This window comes from Quercus robur, chromosome 1 (assembly GCF_932294415.1).
Source record: "Quercus robur chromosome 1, dhQueRobu3.1, whole genome shotgun sequence".
Taxonomy (NCBI): domain Eukaryota; kingdom Viridiplantae; phylum Streptophyta; class Magnoliopsida; order Fagales; family Fagaceae; genus Quercus; species Quercus robur.
This window is the reverse complement of record NC_065534.1, coordinates 39,662,424-39,689,745: the sequence shown is the minus strand read 5'-3', so window position 1 is coordinate 39,689,745 and position 27,322 is coordinate 39,662,424. Positions and strand designations below refer to the sequence as shown.

The 27,322-nt window shown below is 35.1% G+C and overlaps 1 long non-coding RNA gene across 1 annotated transcript; it reads right to left on the bottom strand.

Annotated features, from left to right (window-relative positions):
• Positions 1-8,921: 8,921 nt before the first annotated feature.
• Positions 8,922-13,713, bottom strand: LOC126689710 (uncharacterized). The gene is made up of 3 exons (XR_007644592.1): positions 12,755-13,713; positions 9,524-9,726; positions 8,922-9,424 (listed from the first exon to the last, which is right to left on the bottom strand). It is a non-coding gene; the product is annotated as an uncharacterized LOC126689710 (long non-coding RNA).
• Positions 13,714-27,322: the final 13,609 nt, after the last annotated feature.

Genomic DNA, 27,322 nt, shown 5'->3' with positions numbered 1-27,322 from the left:
TAACCACTGGCCACCATGACCATAACCCAAATCCAACCAAATTTGCAACAAAAATCATCTAAAAAACCAATGAAAATTACACAAAACCATCATCACGAAGGAACAAAGAAAAAAACACAACAGCATCACCACCTAAAACTCACCATCAACACCATCACAACACCATCCATAACCCACAATCCAAAATCAACCAAAGACCCACACCATAAACCCACAAAATCAACCCACAACCCAGAAACTTAGATCAGCAAGGGGTGAGACTGTGAGGCGGCGATGGCAATTAAAATCCATAGCAAAACCCATCAGAATCCACCCCCATCTCCACCACTCATGACCTCGCCATGACCTTGCCGTGACCCACGCCGAACTCCACCAAACCCATCACCAATCTGAGCAACCCAGAAACCCAGCGACACCGGACCCAAACACTGGCGATTCTCAGACAACCAACAAAACCCAACAACATCAGACTTAAGAGAACCACGACCCACAACCCACTTCAGCCATACCCACCTCTTCCTTTAAGCATCGGTCACAGCAAAAAAAAAAAAAAAAAAAAAAAAAAAACCACAGAACTCTTCGATCCAGCGGCACAAAGAGAGAGAGTGAGAGTTGAGAGCAATTCAGAGAGAGAGAGTGAGGAAAGAGAGAGAGTTAAGAAGTCTGAGAGGAGAGAGAATGAATAAATTAGATTAAAATAAATATCCAATAGTCTTCAGTGTCATTCTACATGTAGAATAGCATTGTAGCAAGATTGTAAAAAAATTTACAATTCTGAGCATTTGCAATTCCAGATGTAGGAGGTTTTTGAGGGAAAAATGCTAAATAAACCTTACATATGGCATTTATAATCCAGGGTACGAATGCTCTAAGTACTACACTAAACAAGGCTTATAAGCTTATTGAATGAGAAAATGGGTAACACTCGTAATGACATAATAATGTACTATGATGAGACTACAACTGCATAGTCAACTTTCTAACTCCCATAAATTTTTTTTAATAATTTATTTTGTTTAAATAAAATACTAATTTTGTTTGTAACATCAATTTCACAAGTACTACTCTGATGCAAAATGGGAGAAACTAAAAAATTGAAAACCCAATCTCCATTCTTTAGTTTTTATACAAGGCTTATAATAGGATGATAATATGTCATTTATTTAAAACTCAATTATTGATTCATGCAAAAAAAAAAAAAAAAAAAAAAAAAAAAAAAAAAAAAAAACTAAACAAGCCCACCAATAGTGTAAAAACTCAAAAGAAAAAAAAAATGAAAGAAATATTAAGGGGGTGTTTGGATCAGCAATTTCCATAACTCATAACTCTATTTCCATAACTCATAACTCAAAAATGGTGGAACCTATAGCTAGAAGTCCGTTTGGCACCACCATAACTTTGTTTCCATCACTTAATTCTCTGATTTTTGAGTGATGAGTTATGGAAACTGAAAACAAATTTTAGCTGTTTTCAGTTTTCATAACTTTGTTTTCAATAGCATTTCCGTAAATAACACCACATACCCGGTCCCACAGTTAGAGCAATACACGTGAGGCGCACCTTTTGATACTCTCTTCAACAACTCTCTTCAGCTCTTTCATCTCAGACTTCTCTCTTCAGTAAAGCAGAGCTCTCTCATCTCAAACTTCTCTCATCTCCATTCTAGTACCACCATAAGCTAAAAGAAGCTCTCACTGCCCTCACCTCCTCATGCACTATTTCACCGATCCGAGCTCAGCCAACCCGCGCCGCCGTGTGACGGTAACGCAGTGCTTCACGCGCCAACCACCAACCTCTTTCTCAAATTTTTCCATAGAAATCCGAAGGTATTCTTTACATTTGAGCTGTTTATATATCTAATGTTGGTAATAGCAAGGTATTTCGCATCTTTTACATCGAATCAACGATTGGTGGTGAGAAGTTTGCTGCTTCTCTGTTTTTTTTTTCCTTTTTTTTCTTTGTTTGATGTTTGGGTTTTTGCATCTGATTTAACTGTATCAACCCGTGGTGATGAAAGTTTGCTTCTCTGCTTTTTTTCTTTGTTTGATGTTTGGGTAAGCATCTGATTTGATCTATTGACAAAATAAAGTATGGGTTTTCAACCCGTGGTGAACCTGTGCTTCCCTATTTTTGTTTTTTGTTTTTTTTTCTTTGTTTGATGTTTGGGTAAGCATCTGATTTGATCTACTGAATTCCCATGGTTATGGTTTTTTTTTTTTTTTTTTTTTTTTTTTTTTTTTTTTTAAATTTTATAATAATAATAATTTACGGAACTAAGGTCTTCACAGTGTAAGAAATGTGTGATAATTTGTTAGGTGTCATATGTTTTTCTTTTGTTTTTGGGTAGTGTGCATGGGGGGCTTTTGTGTTCTATTTGTTGCATGCAATGTTGATCAGGGTTTGAACTTTTAAGAACTGAGCTTTGGACAATTTGCATAAAAATTTTTGTGTTTTACTGATCAGTTTGATTAATGATATCAGTAAATTTGTCTTGTAAGTCATGCTATGATCAGTGTTTTTGTTTGATATGTGAACTTATAAGCTAATTGGTGCTCTGTTTGCTACTTGTTTTTATGAAATTATGCGTTTGCTAGCCAAGTGATCAATGGGTGAAGATTGTGGTTTATGTTTAAATTTGAGTGATTAACAGCGAGGACGTATTTTGTTGCTTGTTGCTGATTGCAGTTATAGTGATAATTTTAGGTATATTTTAATAATTTGAGAAGTAAGGGTTAATGTATTTTTCATTATTGATCAATCAGTGAGTCCTATTTATGATGTGTCTGTTAATGTTTGATCAATTTAGGAGGGAACTTGTTTGTTGGTGCTGGGTAATGGTAGTTCTTTTTTGTCTTATTGATATTGTGAGTTTCATTAGTTACTTTGATTTCTGTGTGCAAATTCGAATGTATGAGTTCAATTGAACACATTAGATTGTCCATATCATGGGAGTACTTGTATGTTGTTCTCTTATTAATTTAAATGGCAGTACTTGTATGCTGTTTTGTTATTATTTTTACATTTTTGTAAGATTATATAGGGGATACTGACAAAATTAGTGAAGGACATGTAATTTAAGTATGTTGTTGATGGAGCATTATACCCTATTTGATCATGGCATTGGTGCCGCATTCATTGCAAAGTGGCCATGTGACATGCATGAAATGAGTTTTTTAGTGACTTGCCTATTTCTTGTTATTTTTAAGCTTTAGTAGAGACTTTTCATGTTTGATCTATATTTCTTTGTATCCACTTTAGTTGTTGTACATGTGATTCCAGAACTGTAACTTATTAGTTGATGTGGTTCACAACATATTTACACCTACAAAGGAAAAAAAAAGTTCTTTTTAATTTTGTCTTTATTTTGGAGTAATTGAAGTTTTTTAAGTCCTTGGTAGTTGGTGCCATAACTAACATCTTATAGTTGAATACACTTAAACAGTGAATCATATAGCTCATTGAATGAATTGAAAGTTAGACATTTAAGGATGGTGATTCCCTTATCAACATAATTTAACAATGGCGTAAATACACTTTTAGTCCCTACATTTTGACCTGATTTCTATTTTAGTCCCTACATTTTATTTTTACCACTTTTAGTCCCTAAACCAATTAACGCGTGACATTTAAGTCCTTACCGTCACCCAACTAATAGAAAATGCTGATGTGGCTGACGGCACAGTAAAATAATAATTAAAAAAATCTATTTTGACATTAAAAAATTGCCACATCAGCATCTAAATTAAAAAAAAAATTTATTTATTAATTTTAATTAAATGAAAAAACAAAATTAAATCCCAAAAATCAAACCCAGAAACCTATAGATTGTGTGGCGTAATTGAGTGTGGCGTGCAAGAACTTGTTCTTCATGTTCTTCCCGTATCCAAGAACAATCAAACCCAGAACAAGAGCACAATCAGGCCCAAAACAATGCAAAATTTCATACAAAATTCCTATCCTCCACCAAACCTCCAGAACATGAAAAAATCATCAAACCCAAACCCACGTGAGAAAACCAACCCAGAAAAATCATCAAACCTCCAACCCAGAAAAATGTCAAACCCAGAAACCTCCAACCCAGAACATGAACTTCATTCTTCATGTTCTTCTCCAAATCAAGACAAACCCAATTGACTAACCCACTCAAAATCAATCTTAGCACAAAAAATTCCAACACAATCAACATTGAAACCTCTAGGAAATCAAACCCATAAATCCAGAAAAATATACAAATCTGCATAATTTTTTTTAAAAAAAAAAAAAAAACAAACCCAGAACAGTTTCGGCAAAATCTTAGAACACAAACAAACTCAGAACACATACAAACCTAGAACATCAAGGGCAAAAAAAAAAAAAAAAACACAAACAAACCCATAATTCGCCATCAACAACACCAAATCCGCTATCAACAAACCCAAATCCACCATCAACAGCATCAAATCCACCATCAACAAACCTAAATCTGCCATCAACAACACAAAAGCACCGATGTTCTCTACCTTCCTTCTCCGGCGGAAAACTCCTTATGCAAAGCGACCTCGACCACTCCGATCCGGGGCTCCAATGCCATCGTTCTCTCTTACCCAAGTCGAGTTCATTTTTCCAACGAAATCCATTGTTCCCATCGTTTTCTCCGCATCAAGAGAGAACCTTGATCTGCTGCCCCACGAACCCAGGTCCACCCACAGCACCACGACCCCACGCTGAGGTCCACCGTGACAACCCAAAATCTCAGATTGACTACCACCAAAACCCAAATCGCAACCTACACATCTCGCTCCTCAAAACCTAGACCCAAATTAGTCATGCTCCTCCACCACAAATCAAAACCCAAACCCATAGATTGGCTTTGCCAACAACAGATCGGAGACGTTGGAGGTGGGTATGGCTTCGCCGGCGTGAGGGAGATTTTTGCCTTGGTGGATCGGGTACATGCAGGAACAAGATTGGCCACGTTTGATAGAGAAATTTTCAATTTCTAGCTTTCAGATGTGAACACAAAAAATCTTGCCAAAAGAGGTTACAAGACTTATAAATGAAGTGACTTTCTCAATACCCAGATTGAAAAAAAGAAGCATTTCTCTTGTCAATGATCAAGTTGAGGCAAAGAATCAAATCTGTGGACTTTGATGGCTTTGCAGACAAGGAAAACTGGGATTAGACTTCAAACCTAGATGGAATTCGACGCCAAAAATGGGACTCAGCATAGACAACCAAAAAATGAGAAGACTTTACATTGATTTGAGATTCAAATTTGGAAGGTCTTAGCTTTTTTGGTACTAAAAAGAGTAAAGAAAACAAAATATAAGGAAATTACAGACCAATTTGGGTTTTAGAAGTCCTGGGATTGAGTTTAATTTTTCTGGGTCTTGGGATTTAGTTTAATTTTGTTTTTTTAATTTATTTTCTTTTTTTTTGTTTAAATTGTAAAATGCCAAATAATATTTTTTTAATAATGTTTTAATCACCACGTCAGCGTCTTGTCAGCGCCACGTTAGCTAATAGGGTGTTCCATCAGCTACGTCAGCTTTTTTTGTTAGTTGGGTGACGGTAAGGACTTAAATGTCACGAGTTAATTGGTTTAGGGACTAAAAGTAGTAAAAATAAAATGTAGGGACTAAAATAGAAATTGGGTCAAAATGTAGAGACTAAAAGTGCATTTACGCCTTTAACAATTTAAAATCAAAGTTTTTTCTTTGGATATATTTAAAAGACTTGAAAGTTAGACATTTAATTTATTTCCTTTCCTCTTAGAAATTTGAATTTTCTGTAATTCATTTGTCATATTTAAAATAGTTTTTTGGTAGCTATCTTTAGCTTCTGCATTCAGTTTCTATATAAATCAAGCTCATGTTAATAGAGGATGATATGGTTGAATATTTTCTTGCTGAGGAATAAGACACCTAAGTAGTGTGGTTCCTATAAATGGATAATAGGACGTTAATGTGAAACCTTTGAATTTTTTTTCCTCAATGTGAAACCTTTTTATTTTTAATTTTCTACTCAATTTGAAACCTTTTATTTTGTTGTAGTCCATGTGAATCCTATGCTCAATATTTGTTCCTCTAAAAATACTAGGATATCTTTATTGTACTTGTGATATGATTGTGTATGAGATGTGTGTGTTGTTCTTTAAGATGGTTGTGGAGTTGATAACATGGGATGCCAATTGCAAGGATGTGTTGTGTGACTCCGTACTTGGACACTATGTTTGTGGGAATTTGCGTCCTTATCATGCCAATGCGCCAGTGTGGGAGGAGATCACATACAATCTTAATGCCTACATGGGGAAGGCCTTTACTGTGAGGCGGGTAATTAGGAGGTGGAAGTGTATTCATAAGAATTATCGCAGAGCAATGGGGGTCCGTACCAAATCTCTTCGGCCCAACGTTTCCCCCGTGGCCTCTCTAGACCGATTGTTTGATGACCCACCTCAGTAAGAGGCGAATGCGTAGTCGAAGCAATTTAGTGCATGTCCCTTTTGATATATTGCTGACATATTTTGTTCCTATTATGTTCAGTAGCGTACTTTCTTATTGATTACCATGTACTTAACCATGCACTAACCTAGTTGTATTTGTGACCACTTATTCAGTTTACGAACTCATTACTTCGATCTTCCATCTTTTGTATATCTAGTCACATTGTATATGTGGTAAACCTCGATGAAGGATTTATATATTACCACTGTTTCTTATATATTACCACTATTTCCTACATTCCGTGCATACTTTTTCTTATCCGTGTTGATTTAACTGTGAAATATTTTTCATTTTTTGGACCCCTTAAACCTACATGGCATATGAATCCTATAGTCCTATTAATCAATTCATTTATTTATTATCTGTGATGAGCTTACCATGTGAGATATTTCAAATAGATGGCACATGAATAACAAGAGACAAATGAGAAAAAGTGGCCACCCCATGTAGAACATATTTTTATTGAGATCATGTTGAAGGAACAACTTAAGGGTAACATGCCAAACGGTGTGTTCAAAGGTCCTACGTGGGCATCAATTACAGCTGAACTTAACCAAAGGACCGGGAAAGACTTTGTCTCTAAGCAAGTTCAACAGAAGCACAATAGGCTCCGACTCAAACAACGCAAGTGGAGCCAGTTGCTAAGACACACAGGGTTGGGGTGGGACGAGCAGACCCAAATAGTGACTTATCCTGACGAGGTGTGGCAGAATGTGATTGCGGTATGTTTACTGTTGTTTATTAATTATATAACTTATTGCAATTATTTATTTATGCAATTTGCCTCCAAGTTGGTAATATATGAACTGCTACGTTTAGTGTGCTAATGTTTTCAAGGACATTGTAGGGCAATCGTGGTGTAGCTAACTTAAGGAAACAGGGATGCCCAGACTACCCATCACTACAGCAGTTGTTCGCCCTTAGTACTCTAACTGGGAACCTGCAGATCTCCTTAAACACTCCTCCCCTGAATAGTGACGAGAAGCGTGCCCTAGAGGAAGAGCTTGCCAATGCCAATGCCGATGCTAATGCAAGTGCACCCACCCATCTGGATGATGACTGTTACACCCCTAACTTTGAGAGTTTCCCGCACACTGTGGAGGATGCTGAGGTTGAAGAGGTAACCCAACGGGCGAAAAAACATCATGTGCAAGATGCAAGTGGCAAGGGTAAGAAGGTCTCGAAGAAGTTGGACAGGGTAAGTGAAATGACTGTGGCCCTAAAGGAGTACACCGCAATGTCCGAACGTAGGTATAGTGGTAAACTTGGCAGGTCTAGCGGTTCATCCGACCAATTCGCTTAATCCGGCGTAGGGGGTGATCCTTGTTCACTTGCCAAGGCAATGGAGGTGCTGAATTCGTATGCGGATCTGAGTAATAATGCCTATAACAAGATGTCAAAGGTTTTGCAGCAAAAGGATAATAGGGTAGTGTTTACGTGTATGCCGGAGCATAGGAGGAAGTCTTAGATTGAGGACATTCTAAACCCGGAGGAGGATTGAGGGAGAGCAGTATTGCATTAAGTCTAAGCTATTTGGTTTTTATGTACTATGGATTCGGGTTGTTCTATTTACTTGTTTTTGTTTCGTATGGATAATATGAAGGTTTATGTTATTTATGAACTTGGGATGTTTGTATGGTTTGTGTTATATTATGTGACGGATTTGGATTTTGGATTCGTTGATTTTTATACGTTTATTATGGTGACTGTTGAATTAGGTGTTTATATTGTACATTTATATTATACGATATATTTATGAAATATGAATAAGATATGTTCTTGGCATAATTATGTAACGTAATTTGAATGTATCAATTATTTATAAGATATATTTTTGGAGCATGGTATACCCACAACATGTGTTCACATATATTTGATATGTGGTATAAGAAATATTGTTGGACCATCAGACATAAAAAAATATTGCCACTACTATAAGATGGTATTGTATGGTGCTGTGGAATTTGAAGAGTGTAAAAGGGGGATAGATGAGGTCTATAATAAGGCTCTTGCAATATATCACGTCACTTATGATTATGCTAATCATCAAAGAGTTGCCAAATATTGTTTCTTTGTTTGGAGGATTGCAGGTTCAGCCGTCCTTAAATTATATGCCAAGAAACAAGATGAAAGGTCCTTTGTTTGTCTCTGATTTGTTTTACGAGAGATATTTAATTAGTTGACAGAATATTGTAAAGTTCATTGTAGTTCATCATAGAGAAAATAACATCTTTGAGTGTAACATATTATTTAAAAGAGGTAGAGACTAGAGAACATATGTATAGTATATTTTTTGGTACGTCGCTCAAAGAAAACTAGAACTGGTTAAAATTGTCTAGGTTCCACATAGTGGAAATGACAAATGTATTATAAGTACATAATATGTTATATCTAGCTCCTCAAAATACCGAAATTTTTTTTTTTTTTTTTTAAAAATTCACCATTAAAAAAAAAAAAATTTAAATGCATAACACACGTGACCAGTAATGTACATAACAGACATATATGTGTGTTACATCATCCTACAAAATATATAGGAACTCAAAATAGGGCATGTGATTAGTAATGTACATTACACACGTGACCGTCAATGGGTCATGACAGACGCAGTTGCGAATGGTCATGGCCCCAAAAACAGTAGAGAATACAAAATAAACCCCAAGTACAGTCCAAGACAAAAATAAAGCTAGCTTATACTTGTAGACCTTGTCTTCAGCAATCTGGAGTGCAAGCTTAGTTTTTTCAGCCTTGCGCTTTGCTATCCTTAGGAGCTCCCGTGCTTCTGCTTCCCTTGCATGAGCCTCATCCCTTTCATTTCTTGCAGCTACGGCTTCGATCGTATATCTCGTAAACCTTTCATGGACAAGTGGTGTTGTTGCACGGCCACGTGGGCATGTGTTCTTGTCCAACCATTTAAAGAAGTTACATGCCTAATCGAAGTCCTGCATACAACATTGAAGGCATATATAAGATGTTCAGGAAAGATAGTAAGAAAATGACAAGTCAAATATGTAACGACAATAAAATCATGTAATACTAACCAGCGACCACTGCTGACATCCATAGAACCTCCTACCGAAATTATGGATAGATAGAGAGGTCCTTTCCACACACCGATCCATATCGCATATATGGCTACTAGAAGTGGACTCATAAGTAGTGGCAGAAGACATTCCATTGCTGAGTAAATGAAACTCATGCAATATGTCCAATAAGTTTTAACGGAACTCATCCAAAAAGCAACCTAATATATCAAGAAAATCCAACTACTGAGAAATTTATCAAACTCATTAGTTGCTCAAGATGGATGAACTACTGAGAAATTTAATGAGTATGCTTTATATTAGTACTTCAAACAACATAAGTTTTTTCAATTCCAATGATATCAAGTTTAATATTTTGAAGATAATGTAGCTCCAATCTTATTATATTAGCTATGAGTCCATCTCCTTTAAGATTGCAAGAGGAAACGTAATAAACTCATTTTACTAAAGCTGACATCAGAATTTGTGTTGCAGCAACCTGATACATGAGTAATTGTCACCAGACTCACCACATTTAGACAAGCCATGGCCTTAAAAACAATAAACAGTAAGTAATCACAGCATATTGCACTCTGTCACCATACTAAACCACATCTATTAATTAGTAATCAAATATATTAAAACTCCTCTGACAAAAAAAAAAAAAAAAAAAGAAAGAAAGAAAGAAGAAACCTGGAACAAGAAAGACTGTGTGTGTGTAGTGTGGACCAATTTACATATAAAAAAAAATGGTTGATGAACTTGTACTGATGGGAATTTATATACAAGCTAAAACAGCCAAAACATGTTAGAACATATTAAGATTTTAGTCTAGATGAAACAAATGAGTTACATATATTGGTTTAGCTACTGAAATGAAATTAATACTTATACCATTCCAATTGGAAAGAAATTAGTATGAGACAAGTTTTTTCTTTTTGGCTCGAGAAAGTTGACCTTTTATTATTATTATTATTATTTTGCATGTTATGTGACTTGAAACTAAACGTTTTGTAAGAAGCTTTTGATAGTTTTTAGACCCCTTAAAACAATTGATTTAACTTAGGTAATTAGCCAAGTTGTTACTTAGTCCAATTTAACAAATCTAGGTTATCACAATAACAAAGATCATATCATGCAAAGTAGCGGAAAAATAAATAACACAAGATATGATCACCCAGGAAACCAAACCGGTAAAAACCTGGGGAGGATTTGACCTATCTATCCTCAAAGTAAACTTGAATCCACTATCTTGAAAGAATCGAAGTTCATACAATAAGACTTACAAGCCCCCACGCTCGACTTTTTATTGCTACCAACCGGTAGAACTTTCAAGATCGAGAACTTTCAAGCGGGTAACAAAACAGCTTTGCTCTGAACAAGTGCTAGGTATAGGGCCCACAAATAGTGTGAAAAATATTGAGTGATGGCAAGTGAGTGATGGTGCCAAACATGTGTGGTATTTTAAAGTGATGAGTGATGAGTGACGGAAATTGAGTGATGAAAAATATGCATCCAAACAAGGCCTAAATTTCAAGATCGAGCAAAGTTCAGTTACATGGGTGAGTCCTGAGACCCAAACCCAAAAGGTCGTTGAGTTGGATCTAGTCGGGTAGGCAGGTTGGGTTACAAGGGTTCCTACTCAATCCTAGGTTAAACCACTATAGCGAAAATGGTAAGATGCTAGTTTGTAGTTGAAAATTTGTAGGTCCAATTACAAATTTACAATTTTGGAGTAAATTTGCTTTGTATTCTTTTTAGTGGGGATGCCATCCATTACCATAAAAGGACAATTCACTCTTTATCAATTCTTTTGGATTTTATTTATTTATTGATCCCGTTTCCCTTTGACATGCAGATCTCTAAATTAACAAAATTAATCACAAATTCAAGAGAAATTCCCACACCCCTATTATATATTTCTCTTCCTAATAATCATATCTACATAGTCATTATACCTCTAGCATTGTATATAGGTACCGATTAGATTTAGGATGCAAATGTAGAAGAAATATATTCCACAAAAATATTAGGCCAACGTGGTTCAAAGTTTAAACTATCTTAGTGGTAATTAGTTACAAAATGATCAATAACTTAATTATAATTCTCTTTCATACATCAAAAAAAAAAAAAAATATATATATATATATATATATATATATAGATATAGATAGATATATATGATATTGGCTAAAATATATTCGAATACCCTAGACAAGGGGTAAAAGAAAATAAGAATTAATAACTTTAGATTAAACTAGAGTAGGATTTCTATCTTTTATATATATATATATATATATATATATATATAAAACCTTATAAATTTATCTATTTTTCTAATTAAAATGAGCAAGATATTTTATCCTAATGTTATGTTACAACTTAAAATTATCGAGACATTCATTCTCAAAAAAAAAAAAAAAAAAAAAAAAATATCGATATATTAAGAACAAATATCAGGTAACCCATCAATGGCTTAGGAAAAAAAAAAAAAAGAGGCAACCCACCAAAAAAAACGAAGAGGAAGAACTAAAGAGGTTAGAGGTACTAAAGTAATTTAAGTTGTCAAAAAATTCCTTCAATGTGGTTGAACCAAAAGGGCATGAAGAAAACACATGAAATGGACATGCAGAGAGTGTGCCTATTGTTGGTTGGCATGCGAGATGCCCGTGCCTTCACAAGTCTCTCACATGGCTTTAGAGATCCAAGGGACCATTGCTATATGTCTGCACATGGGACAATTGCGAATTGAATTTGGATATTGACGGGTTGTTCAAATCCAGGTTGTTTTATTGCGTATGATACAATTATTCAATCTTTCACCATTTATAATGGAATATGGAATCCAAAAAAAGAAAATTATGGAATGCACAAAGCCTCTCGAAGAAAACGACATGTAGAAAAATTAAGAAAATGCTAACATAGTCACACTTCACATATGGTTTTATTGGCTCACACTACACATATGGTTTTACTAACTATTCATGCACTTTTTTTTCCTCAATAAATCATTATAAATTATATAATATGTCTAAATTATATTTTAAACTCATTAAAAGTAATTCTCAAAACTTCCTTAAAAATAAAGTAATTCTCAAAATACCAAAAATAAATTAAACAAAAAAAATGGGTAATAAAATAAACTTAAATATATAGTAGGTTGGGTTGGATTAAATTGGTTGAAACACTATCAACCTGAACTTGACCCAACCTAAACCTTAAAATAAAGGGTAAACTTTATAAACTTACCCTGAGATTTGTGATAATACCAACTAGATCCAAAACATTTTAAAATCCACCAATTTGGTCCTCAAAAGACAACTTTGTCCCTAACAGCCAAACACTGTTACTTTGATTTTCTCTTCTTCCTCTCTCTCTCTCTCTTCTGTCTCGTTCCTTTCCCCTTTTCTCCCTCTCTTCTCTGAGTTTTCTTTCTCATAACTCTCTCTCTAACCAAACCTTAGCCTTGGCGAAACCCATGGCTTGGTCATCGGCATCAACAACACCACCATGCAAGGATCTTCCCGATTCCCATCGCAAGATTGAAGCCGTCAACTTACTCTCATCCCTCTCTCTCTCTCTCTCAAATCGGAATCCACACGATGGTGGTGGTGGTGGTGTTTCGATCTAGATCTCACCTTCAACAAACTCTCTCATCCTCTTTGTGGTAGCGTCATGGATCGCGGCATGGCCTTTGGATTTTAGATTTGGGTAGTGTTTCTTCAGGAGATGATGATGCCAATCTTGTGATATTGTGTGCTTTTTCCAGTTTCTCTTATGAGGTTGACAGTTGGGGTTGTGTTAATTTTCTATGTTGCTTGGTTGGGAATTTTGTTGGTTTTTTTGGGTTTTTGTTAGGATTTTTAGGAGATTTCATTAAGAATTTACAAAGGTATTTACGTGTGTTGTTTGGCTTGGATTTTTGCTTGTTTTTTTTTGGGTTTCTATCGATTTTGAAAGATATATTTTTTGTGCTTTTTTTTTGTAGAGATTTTGGTATTGTTTTTTATGGAATAAGAGATTTTGGTACTGTTATTGTGCTGATTTTTTTGGTACTTTGAGATTATTTGTAAAGGGTATTCATGGAGGTTTTTTTAGGAGTGACTAGGGTTTGAGAGAGAGAGAGAGAGATAATGAACAACTTTAAGAAAGAAGCCATTTGTGAAGGAGAATGGAGATATTAGAGGAAGAGAGTTCTAACAAGAAGAAATAAGAGAATGTAGGAAGAAAAGATAAATTAGCCTATATATATATATATATAAAGAGAGAGAGAGAGAGAGAGCGAGAGCCAGAGAGAGAGAGAGAGAGCGTTACATATGAGAGGTTATGATATCATATGAGGTAGAATGTTTCTATCTAAGAATTAGATAAGGTGAAAATGTAGATGTATCATGTTAATTGTTTGTACTCTTGGTTACTAATTTTGTTTACAAATGATATTATTCAGATTGATTAATAAGCATGTCATTCCAAGTCTCAACCAAACAAAAGTAGTTGTTAATGACAATTTTAATATATATATATATATATATTTATATATAAGATATTTATGCTCTTACATGATTCTTTCTTTATTTCTCTTATCTAACCCCTATTTTATAGGTCTTTAGGGTTCAAAAATATTAAGAAAAGTGCTATGTATATAAGGTAGAAGGATTACAAGAAAGATGGGTCTTGGAAGCTATGTAATGTTGTTTTTGAAAATTATTGTGACAATAGGCTGCTATTATAATAACATAATAATCAATGCGAGATGTTGCAATAAAATTAAAGGTAATAGGTCTGTGCAACAAAAAATTTCATTGCAATAAACTCCAAATGTTACAAAAATATATATTGTAATAATAAATATTACTTCATAACTCTTGTTGTAATATATTACAAAATTATTGTAAAAAAATAATCTAGTTCAAGTTTTGCATGGATATGGTGGTTGTGATATCCTATTGCTTCATGTTTTCTCATTGCAATAGATTGAAAAATTATTATTATCGGGTTATTGCAACAATATTTTCATTGTAATAGACTATAACTTTAAGATATTTGTTGCAATAGATTGTAAAAATAATTAGCATTGGATTTTTACAATGATATCTTTATTTTAAACTATCACAACAAATTTTTCTAATGTAATAAGGTATTTCAACCTCTATTGCAATGAAAATATATAAGTTATTGCAAAGAATTATTATTAATACAATAACTTATAATTAGTTTTTAAGTTAGCATTGCAATTATTCTCCAAAAAAAAAAAAAAAAAGGTTAGCATTGCAATGGCTTCTAATATTTAGATGCAATTTGGCTAATAGTAATATTTATTTTTGTTATATTAGCACTTAATGTAATAAATATATAAATATATATATATATATATATATATTTATGAGTAAAAGCTTCAAATTACTATCATGTGCAGATTAAAGTTCTAAACAACATGCTTTATTTATTTGCATGCTAATATTACTAATACATTTGTTTAGTTTGCTAATCCTCCATCGTATGAGAGTAAAAGGCAACCATGTGTCTCCATAGAGAAATTGAGAGTCTGTGTAATCCTGGGCTTGAGAGAATCTAGAACATTAGCACCTGGCCACTTCACTTGCTTCTATGTGTTGCACCTAGCCCACAGTTTTTGTACTCTCCATAAAATATAATGGATTCAAAGGTTTGATTCCACCTTAGCTACCCTTCTAACATGATAATTTTGCTCATGTATTATTGCATAAACGTTGTTGTTGAGTAGGACCTTTGTGGTTGACCAAGGTGTAGGGAATTAACCCGATTTCCCAACCTGTGAGAAACAAATATATATATATATATATAGAGAGAGAGAGAGAGAGAGAGAGAGAGAGAGAGAGAGAGAGAGAGAGAGAACACACGCCAAAGAAAACAATCATACACACAAGACAATATTTACGTGATTCGGAAATTTGCCTACGTCCACGGAGTTGCAGATATTTCACTATTATCCGGGAAAAATACAAAGTGCAGCTACATTGTTTTTAGTCTCTCAAGAACGACAATCAAAAACTTTTAAATGTGAAAACTTTACCTCTTTACCGCTCTAAACCTCCTCAGGACGTCTGAACTCCATGAGAACTGATGGTCCTCGGTTTATCAGGTAAGCTACAGTGCTAACAACATCAGCCCAGAACGTTTTTGGTAGTCCAGCATACAACCTTATACTCCTAGCACGCTCATTGAGAGTTCTGTTCATGCACTCAACCACACCATTCTGCTGTGGTGTCCCAAGAATGGTCTTCTCCATCCTAATTCCCTGTGCAGCACAATACTCACTGAACCCTTCATCTATGTACTCTCCTCCATTATCTGACCTCAAACATTTTACTTTCAAACTTGTTTCTGTCTCAACCATGGCCTTTCACTTCTTAAAAGTTTCAAATACATTAGATTTATTTTTCAGAAAATAAACCCATACCTTTCTGCTTGAGTCATCAATAAAAGTGATGTAGTACCTTGAACCTCCAAGGGATGCAACCGAAGAAACCCCCCACAAATTAGTGTGTACTAATTCCAATTTTTCAACCTTCGGTGTCCTGTTAGTTTTCAAGAAACTCGCCTTTTTCTGCTTTTCTAAGATACAACTTTCACACATGTCAAAATCAATGGACTTCAATTTCGGTAGTTTTCCTTTTGATAGCAGCATCTTCATCCCTTACTCACTTATATGACCAAGTCTGCGATGCCATAGGCTTGTATCAGTACTTGCATCAGCAACTGCAATTGTGTCTCTTGGACTTGGGGTCATATATAGAATACCAGTCTTCTTTCCACAAGCCAATACCCTAGCTCCCTTTGTAACCTTCCAAGTACCACTAACAAATAATATTGTATGTCCTTCATCATCAAGTTGTCTAATAGAAATCAGATTCCTCCTCAAGTCGAGAATATGTCGAACCTTCTCCAGTAACCAAACAGATCCATTGGGCAACAATATCTAGACGTCTCCCATACCTACAACATCCCAGGCTGAACCATCGGCCAAATATACCTTACCAAAATCACCTTCAACATAATTCTGTATGATTTCTCGGTGTGGAGTGGTATGAAATGAAACTCCTGAGTCCAAAACCCAATCATCAAGTGGACTGTCTACTGCAAGAAGTAATGCATCTTGTACCTCTTCTGTTACAGCATTTGCAGAATCATCTCCATTCTTCTTCTTAGGACTTTTGCATTACTTCCTAAAGTGACTTGTTTTCCCACAGTTCCAGCATTGTACTTGTTGGCTTGATCTAGATTTACTTCTGTTCTGATTAAAATTTCTGAATTTTGATCTGCCCCAATTTGAATTTCTGTCATTACCTCTGCCTCTTGTCTCAAGGTTTAGGGCGGAACTAGATCCTGAGGTTTTGCTTGCATCTCTCCTGCGAATCTTCTCAGCCAGAATTAAATCTTGTATATTATTGTACTTGGAGTTTTTCCTTTCCTGTAGAATTGCTTACTGCCATTTGATCGGTGCAAAACTGCAAGTACACAGTATCGTAGTTTTATAGTAAAGTGATGAGAAGAGTATCGTCCTCAGGGATTGGTAACTTACTTTTGACAAATACCAAAATTATGCTAATCTCGATTTTATCTAGAGAAGTCACTAAGGTTTTTTTTGTAATTGGAATTCAAAATAAAATCAATTTAAATAAAAGATACGCAGAGGAAAAGAAAGATGTTGCTTGAAAATCAACTTAATGAGAAAGAAACTTCTAGGAAATCGATTTCACCTAATCCCTCACTATGCTTTACTCATCTAGCTAATTGAATTTAATTCTCTCTGTTTGTTAGCAATCTCCAAACTCATCCAAAAGCCTCTTTCGATAGTTAATTGGAAACATTCTTGTTCATTATTTTACACAAGAGTATGCAATTTAATAAAGCAAGAAAGCATTAAGACCAACGATTTTAATACTACATAGGTTCATACAAGTCTTTCGATCTCTATATTTACCTATACTGAAATATTCAAGATCTATCCTATAATCCCCTCTTTCAACAGCAAATCACAAGATTAAAATCATCTAATTAATGACCAGTTAATTAGAAGCAATGAGCTTAGAATAAATCAGACAAACATGAAGAGAAATTGTTCAAATTAACATAGAAAAACAAGCATAGTTTGGAACTAGATTACATCATTTTCCTAGAATAAAGAAAATTTAGTTCATGCTAAAAATTAAATTCAACATAAACGAATTCACAATAATTTTTCTGAGAAGATTTGAAGGAAATATTGAACGCAAAAGAATCTTTTTCAGTGTCTTTTCTGCTTCAGCCCTCCTTTTTGCTTCAGCAGTCTTTTCTTTTTTTTTTGTTCAGCCCTCTTTCTTTCTTTTCTTCTGTTTCAGCCCTCTTTCTTGTTTCTGTTCAGCGCCACTTTTTTGTTTCTGTTCAGCACTCCTTTTCTTGTTAAGCGCCTCCTTTTTGCTTCATTTAGCGCCTCCTTTTTGTTGTCTTCTTGTAGCCCTACGTTTTTTTCTTTTCTTTTTGACGTGTTGCCCTATTTTTTCAGCCCAAAACACTTTTTCAGCCCAAATACATTTTCAGCCCAAGAACTTTTTCAGCCCAAAATGTTTTTCAGCCCTCTTCTTTTTATTTGTGGTTCAGCGCCTCCTTCTTTTCTTCTTTTCAGCCCTTCTTTTTTTCTTAAGCACCTCATTCTCTTTTTCTTGCCAACTTCCAAGGCCAAAAATATTCTCTCTAGCTACTTCACATCTCTTTTATTTGAGTAAATCTTTATTTTTTTCAAATCTGGAATAAAATTTAAATAACAAAAATCAAGTCTAAAATCAACAAAATAAATAAAATTAGACTAAAGTTTAAAGTTGAAAAGTGATAAATTACACTCAATTATCCAAGTCATCACCATCCTCATTGCCTCCCAACTGTTTGGCAAAAAAGCCAAAACGATTAGTGCACGGATCTCATCATCAAAATCAATTTCTACAAATGACAATTGATTTGTGATAGTGTTAAATTCGTTCAGATGTTGTGCTACTGATGCATTCTCTGCCATCTTCAAATTGAACAGTTTCTTCATCAGATGCACCTTGTTATTTGCTGACGGTTTTTCATACATACCAGACAAAGCCTTCATCAAATCTGCTGTGGTCTTTTCCTTTACAACATTGTGTGCAACAGACTTAGATAGAGTTAACCTGATAATTCCCAGTACTTGTTTATCAAGAAGAGCTCATTCCTCAACCTTCATAGTCTTAAGTTTTGTCCCCAAAAGAGGCAGATGCAATTTCCTCCCATAGAGATAATCTTCAATCTGCATCCTCCAATACGCGAAGTCTGTACCATCAAAATTTTCTATTTCAGACGCCTTTCATGCTTCCTCTGCCATTGCTCTCACTCAAACCTAACCCTAGGCTCTGATACTAGTTGTAGGGAATTAACCCGATTTCCCAACCTATGAGGAAAAAAAAAAAAAAAAAAGGAATATTGCAAATGGTGCTAAATAATGGTGTGATGTGAGGTTCCTATGGACATGGACATGCGGGGTTCTTACGGATGTGCGTGTGGGTTTGACACGTGGTTCCCATGGATGACATACGAGAGGCCCATGGATGATGCATTGATGAAGCAAAAATCCCATTAGGCAAGGGGGAGTAAGTAGGACTTATTCATGGCCCACAGAGAGGTCTTGAAGCCCATAGAGAGGCAGACTTACACGTGAGGGGGAGATTGTTGGATTACATGTATGAGTGAAGTCCCACATTGAATAAAGATGAGAAGAATGAGTGGTTAATATAACATAATTGAGCACATACCCATTGGGCTTAGACCTTTTGGGTTAAAGTGTGTCTCTAGATGTTATATTAATTACTTAAGGAAACTCCTCAAGATGTTTATCCCCCAACACAAGGTATGTGGGAGTTGGATTTGATGAGGTGAGTAGGTTTGCATCTCCATATATATTACACAAATGAAATGGAAGCCTACATTTCCACTTGGAGTTTCACAACTTTGAGTAGTTATCGTATTAGATTGTCCTTATTGAACTTGCCTTGGTAGATAATCACATCTTTGAAACGCATCAAGGGCATCTTGAATATAAAAGGTCAAAGTTGGATGTGCCACAACATGGCCTTCGTTTGGTTGTGCTGCGTTCTCAAATATAATGTTCACCGAGATAAACTATTGGCCTTTAACATCTGCAAATAACAAAAGGAAATATTATAAATCATTATATAGTTAAGTTAGTTTAATTGTTTTAGAGCTCAATTGAATTAAAAAGAAAAAATAGTTGTTGGTAGTCCTTAATTTCCAATTGTAGCTGATTTATATGTCCCCCCACCGGACGTGGTTTCTATTAACTGAAATGATTGTCTAACCAATACCATTGCCTACGGCCTACCATCATGATTTTTCATTTTGCCCAGACCTTATTGCAATTGATTGGCTTCTATCAGTTGAGATGATTGGGCTTCAAAGCTCTTATTGTAATAGATTGCAAAACATTTGGCAAAAATAATTCAAGTCAAGTTATTACATCAATATGTTGGTTGTAAATTCCATCTACATTTTTCTACTGCTTGAATGGACTACATTATTAACTAAATTTCATATTTGGTTCAGTTGTGTGGGTTTCCATCACCTTAGCTGGTAAAATTTGTTGTTATAGGGGTTTGGAATCAGATTCTACCTAAACAAAAAGAGAGGAAAAAAATCATTAATACCTTGATTTATCGGTAAGTTATTCAATTGATAAAATCTCTTTTCATTAAATAAAAGATTTATGATAAAATATTATGTAATCTCTTTTCATATTGATGATTAAGTAACATGGATAGAGGAAAATTCCAGTATGATTGAGTTTGTTTTGGCTTAGGATGTATTGAATTTATATTCTATTCTTATAAAAAAAAAAAAAAAAAAAGGGATTTGTGATGAAATCCTATATATGTTCCTTCTCAAAAAAAAAAAAAAAAAAAAAATCCTATATATGTTAAAAAAAAAAAAATCATTAGTACCTTGACCCAATGATAAGAAGGGAGCCTTATAAATTCAAATCCAATAGAATTTATTTTTTTAAAAATGATTTCAGTTTTCAAAACTTGGTGCGCCCATGTTGACAGGCATAATAGTCTTTAAAGTTGTTTGACAATGCAGCCATCTCAATATATTTATGAACTGTGACACACAAAACAAATCTGAATACAAGATAAACCTTATATTCGCCAATTGATTAAGGCACTTGGAAAGTTGACACCATCAATACTTGTTTCTGCTTTCCACGAGTGCGTGAGTACTTAGTACGCAAAACCAAAATTAAAATAAACTGGCTGAGTGTGTAAAGCTCATGATTGACACACATTTCTCAATAATCTAATGCATGAAGACGATTTATTGGGCAATCCACCAGAGCTGCACGTTGCCACTAACTTTTCTTAAATTAGGTATTGTCATTTTTATAATCGCCCTTTGGGTGAAGCACATTTCTTCCATCTGAATCACTGTAGTGTATAGTCTTGGTCTTGGTCTTGGTCTTGCCTAAAAAAAAATTATTAAAAAAAAAAAAAAAAAAAAAAAAAAGAGAGAGAAAGAGATATCTTTCTTAACCTTACTTCTTAGTCTCCAACATCATGGTGCTCCAAACTGATAAATTATTGAACCTATATATTTTTTGTAAGGTTGCAGATCCAAGACGGCCTTAATTGTGGACTGGAAAAAAAATGTTTTATAAATATTAAGGCTGTGTTTGTTTTGGCATAAAACCATTTCAGGAAATCATTTTACACCTCACCGTGTGTTTGGTTGCACATGGAAAATAGAATTTTCTAGAAAACAATTTCATATGACCGTAAATATTATGGCTTTGACACGGAAATTGTTTTACATTTCTATTTTCAATTCAAACCATTTCCAGACTCAAACGCGTAAAGAGAGAGAGAGAGAGAGAGAGAGAGAGAGAGAGAGAGAGAGAGCAAGATGAGAGAGTAGAGAGAGTGAGCTAGAGATCGCGCCCCAATCCCAGACATGCCGGCGAGATTGCATTGGCAAGATTGCGCCTTCGAGATCGCACCGTCAAGATCGTGCCTTCGAGATCGCACCGCTGAGATCGTCCCGCCGAGATCGCGCTGTCCTCCTCTAGGTCAGATCATCATTGCCGAGATTGTCCTGTCAAGATCACGCCTTTGATTTTTGTTTTGATTTTTGAACCGGGTCTGATTGTCGCCGTTGCCCTCTAGATCGCCTCGTCCTCCTCTGGGTCAGATCATCTTCTCTGGATCTCATGGTCGCCACCCTCTGGATCAGATTGCCTTGTCTTGATCTCATCATCCGCCACTCGCCGATCTGCTTTCTCTCTTTGATCTCTGATTTTTTTGTTGTTGTTGTGGTGGTGTTTTGGTGGTTTTTGTATTGTGTGGTGGTGGGTTTTGTGTGGATAGTGGTGGATTTTCTGTGGGTGGTAGTGGATTTTTTGATATAAAATTTGTTTGGAAATTGAGAAAATGGTTGAGAAAATGTGAAAATTTTATAGGAAAATAGCATTTTCAGAATGTTACCAAACACTGAAAATCGTTTTCAGAATTATTTTCCATTGCACACCCAAATGCCCAGATTTTAATTTCTTTATGGGAATTCATTTTCCCCTACATTCATTTTACACTCGGAATTTGATTTACATCGAACCAAATGCAGCCTAATTCAATAGGAAATCCCAATTACTTTATAAAAATTTCTTGCATGTTGCATCCATGTCTACCTTTTAGTATATATATAATTATAAAAATAATATTTTTTGAAATCTCTTCGCTCAATACTTAAAAAAAAAAAAAAAATTTCAACTTATGACATTCGTTCCTGATTATTGCTCTTTATCATTAGATCAAGACACCAATTAGTTTTTGGTGTAAGCTGAGATTAAATCTTAAATTTCTTATTCAATCATCAGAGACTTAATTAATCTCTTGATACTCTTCACTCAATAATTGACAACCTTATTAATTTGAATATAATAAAATTTCATGTTTTTCTTTATTCAAGACATTCTTTCATAACAATGTAATGAATAGCGAGAATAGCTTATAAGCATCTATTGTGTAATATGAACAGCAAAATTCCCTTTCTTGCTCCTTGATCTCCCGAGAAAAGCCTGCTCTATGGACCATTACATTAGTGTTCAATTATAAAGAAACTGTTCAGTACAACATTACCCCAAAGCTATACATTACTGATTATTCATATTTTTCTTGTCCTTATTTTGTTTTGTTTTATTGTGTGTTTGTTTTGTTTTCAAAACTTGGTTGAGACGTAGGATGAATTATATATTTTTTTTTGCTAAACGTAGGATGAATTATATTTAAATCTTAGTTTGAAAATTCTTTTATTTGTCCATAAAAAAAATGTTAATCAAATGATAATTTAATAGCTAGTAAATTTGACTCTTAAGACAAGTGGCTTGCGATTTGTTTGGTGTACCTTAACTTAACTTCGTTAGCCTTACCTTTAACCAATGGATCTCTTAATGGAAAGTTTTTGTCTTCTTATCTATACTATTATTTAAGGGGCTTCCTCTATTTGGAATCCTATTTTTTTTAGTTTAAAAATACCCCTACACCTTTATGTTTAAGTAGAGACAAAATTAAAAGACAATTAGGTAAAAATACAACTATAACTCCCACTAAAATATTGCCAAAAAAATAGTGTCACTCTCTCGTTGATTTTCAAATTATTTTATCTACTTAATAATTAAATCTTCAAAATAAAAATTATATATATAAAATAAAAACACAATTTTTTTTTTTTTGCTACAAAATAAACGTGTAATATTTGTTCATTTTTTGAAGCTAGCCTCATAACACTCTTGGTTGTATTAGTAGTTCTAAATGCATAATATTAATGAGAAAACGTGTAAACCTCAAATTGGAATGAATGAAAAATTAAAACCTCATCGCATGTGCAAAACGCATGTGATGTGGCTAGTTTTTTTCCTAATGCAATCACTTATTTTTCTTCTTCTCAAACTTTTCTTTAAGGGTCAGTTTGGGATTTGCTTATTTTGCTGAAATTGAAAACTTTTTGCTGAAAGTATTATAGACAAACGTAAAAGTTAGTTGAAATAGTATCATGGGATCTATGAATAGTATCAAAAAGTACAGTAGGGCCATGAATAGTAACAAAAATAAACTGAATAGTAAAATAAGTTAGCAAAATTTTTTTTTTCTAAACACACTAAATTGTAGAGGACAATTATCCAAAAGACAAAAGTCGCCCTTAAAAAGAGCCATCAGGCATTCAGACTAAACCTACAAAAACTAACATCAAATGTGCAATTGGGGATGACCAAAATCATTCCTTATTTTTTTTTTAAAAAAAGTATATATATATATATATATATATATAATGTGTATTTTAAAGTGCCGAAGGTGATTATTTTTCCATATGTATCCTTTTTTTTTTCCCCTAAAAGTCATAGCTTTTAAATATATTGCGAATGGAATGGTCATTGATCAATTTTTCTCGCTTCCTTTATGTAGGGATGTTGAGGGCCATTTGCGGAAGCCCAGGCAGACAGAAAAGCCCAATAATAAGGGCTACAAAGAATTGACAAGGTAAATAGCAAAAAACTCATTAGGCCCAAGCGGCAGGAATAATGGATCACAGGCCCAACAAATAAATAAATGGGTCTTGAAGAGGCAAGCGGGCTCAAAGAAGCCAGGAAAGAAAGAAATAGCATCCCATGGGCAGAGTATGAGGTAGAAAAGTGAGAAAGGGCTGCCGCAAGCCCAAGGCAATGCAAACTAAGAGAGTAAGGGGTTTATGGCAGGTCCATGAACCCCAAAGATAAGGATAAGGTTTTTGGGCCGGGGAAGCCCAATGAAGTTAGTAAAAAGCCCATGGAAGTGTGGAATTAGCAAACGGGCCGAGGAAGCCCAAAGAAAGCAATTGGGCCATGGATGCCCAAAGGAAAGCCTAAAGGGACATAAGAGCCCGTGAGTAAAATCAAAACAGTGCCCATGACAGGCCACTAAGAAAAGGGATAAGTGGCTGGCCCAAAAAAGAGGTCCAACAGGATTAAGTTATTACGGCAGGAATAACAATTCAACGTGGTAGGCAATAAAGAAAATCAAAAGTGGGCCAAAGAAATGTAAGGCCCATCATCATACGAAGCCCAGCTCTTGAATGGAGCGAAAAACCAAAGGAAAGCCCACATGAAAGGCCAGGAAACGCAGACGGAAAGTCTCCAGGTCGCGGCAGACGCATGAGCAGCAAGCAGACTCTTGGACAAATTTGAAGGGAAGCACGAGCAAGGCCCAGGCACCACCAGCCTGTACCCAGCCAATATAGGACATGGTGGGGCCATGGGTAAGAGGTAAGAGGTAAAGGGGGTATGGTTTGGTGGTGGGGAGAGGGGAAAAGATCTATTTGCGGCCCCTGCCCAAGCCTCTTTTGGGAGGTACGTCTTGCTGGGATGATAGACCATCCAAAAAAGGCAAGTTTGAGGGGGAACCGTTGGTTGCATGCTCTAAGAGTAGAGAGAGAAAGCATTAATACCGTGGCAGGAAGAAATGTTACGGTATACAGAGGAACAAAACAAACCCGCCTCTGTTTGGCGAGGGTGGATGTCGCACAGTCCTGGTGGTCAGCAAGTACACCTAAACCAGACAAAGGCGGTTAAGGGGCAAAATGGTAAAACACTAGCCACAGCAGGCGCTATAAAAAGGCTCTTGCCGTGCCCTGTAGAGGGGTCGAAAAACAGAGTATATTTTTGGGAGTGAAAAGAAAAAACAGAGCAAGAAGAAAAGAAAAAAGATAAGAAAGAAAACAGAGAAGAAAAAAAAGGAAAACTAAGAAAAAGGAGAGTTAGTTCAATGTGCATGCACCAATAGATCGGTTTCCCTCTCTCCCCCTTCAAATCTTACCTTCTTCCAAAACCCAAACAAGGACTCTTTATTTTTGGGCAATAACCATTCAGGTCCAACTCCCTCAAAGCCATTAATCCCCACAACAGGATCTTTTTCCTGGGGATTATTTGCATTGAGAAGAAGCGTTCTCTCCTTTTTGGCTTTGCTGTGGCAGACTAAGCTTAAAACTTAATTTATGTTCATTTAAATTAGTCAGTATTATTTTCTTCATTTTTTCTCTGTGATTAATATCATTATGACTGTAATTATGCTTTATTAGCAGGGAATACATAGCCATTTATTTAAACAAGTCAAAGTACTCTGTTTTAGTTATTATTATATCTGTCTGCCGTAACTCGTCTGCAACAGTTTTGCTTGCCGTAAATTTGCTCCTGGCAGACAAGGCATAAGTTTGTGCACAAACCGGCCCAAGTTGAGTTACAATTGGACCGGCCCCAGCTCTCTTACTCAGAAACACTAGGGCCCATCATCGTAGAAGGCAGCCCAACCCATTACCGCAGGAGGCAGCCCAATATATCATATACAAAAAAAAAGGCCCCTAAAAGGGGTAAGGGCCCAAGATCGTATATTGGGTCTTAGGCTTTATCCGAGGACATAGATAGATCCAAGGAGGAGCAAATAATTATTAGATGTTCCCAGTTAAAGTCTCATAAATTGGGAACTAATGAAAGGTTGTCCGAGGAGGATCTCCTCCTCGGACTTGATGAATATAGTTCAAAGTATGTACTCCAGCAATTAAAGTGATATTCCAAGAAACTCAACGATAGGGACATGTCTCATGAACATACGAGAATGAAGGGAATTTAAAAATATCTTAGGGAAAGCTGCTGCCACCGCATTAAATGCACTGCAACTACTTTTTTGGCCGCATTTATGTGGAGAAGACCTTTGGACAGTGTTACCTTGGCTACCACAACTCACAGAGAACCAGAAAGGGCGTCTGATAGGACAGGTACTCAAGTAAGGGCTCGGATGATCAACAGGTGTAGGATGAAGATGGTCCAAAGGAGGATATATAATGTGAAGGACTCTTCATGAAGAGGGAATCGGAAAAATAGAGAGAGAACACTGTAGCAATCTAAATTGTCTTTGTATCCAACTATGATCAATATATACAATTGTGACCTCCTCGGACTGAAAGTCCTTTGATATCAAAATCTTTTATTTGTATTTGATTATCATTTAATTTAATACTAGCCATTGTTCAACTCATTAGGGCTTAGTTCTTTGACCCACTCTCTACAAATTTATTATATTGGGTTCATTGGGCCAAGATCCCATACATTTTGGGCTTGGGTCACACATCGGGACTCTACACTTTATTATTTTAATGAGTTGTTTATATTATTTTCAATGAAGTGGTAAAAAAAAAAAATAGAACATTTGATGTTGGGTGTATTGTAAAGTGAGGTGATAAAATAGATAAAATAGTTTTTTGAAGTGCTAAAAGGTAAAAGCTAAAATTTTTAGTACCACCACTATGAATGCACTAACTTCAACAAAAAAAAAAATCCTAACCAACCTAGTATTAAAAAAAAAACATTTTTTTTTTGTTTTGTTTTTATTTTTGTTGGTAAATGATTGCATCTTAATGTATTTAAAAACAACGATTTTGAGTATTTATAAATTTTTAATATCTTATTTAGAGTTTTTTTTTTTTTTTTTTTTTTTTCCTTATACTCTGACCCCTGCTAACTTAAAATCTTGGATCCGTCCCGTTCAATCACCTTAGTATTTGTCAAGGAAGTTCCATTTCACGTTCCTTTTTGAGTTGTTTTTGACGCCTACAAAAACCTTTATTTTTCCTTTACAAGTTAATTAGGAAAAATTAGATTTTTTTTTTTTTTTTTTTTTTTTTTTTTTTTTTTTTTTTTTTTTTTATCTAATGCATTTTGGGTGAATCGTTCTTTTTCAAAATTCTTCTGTC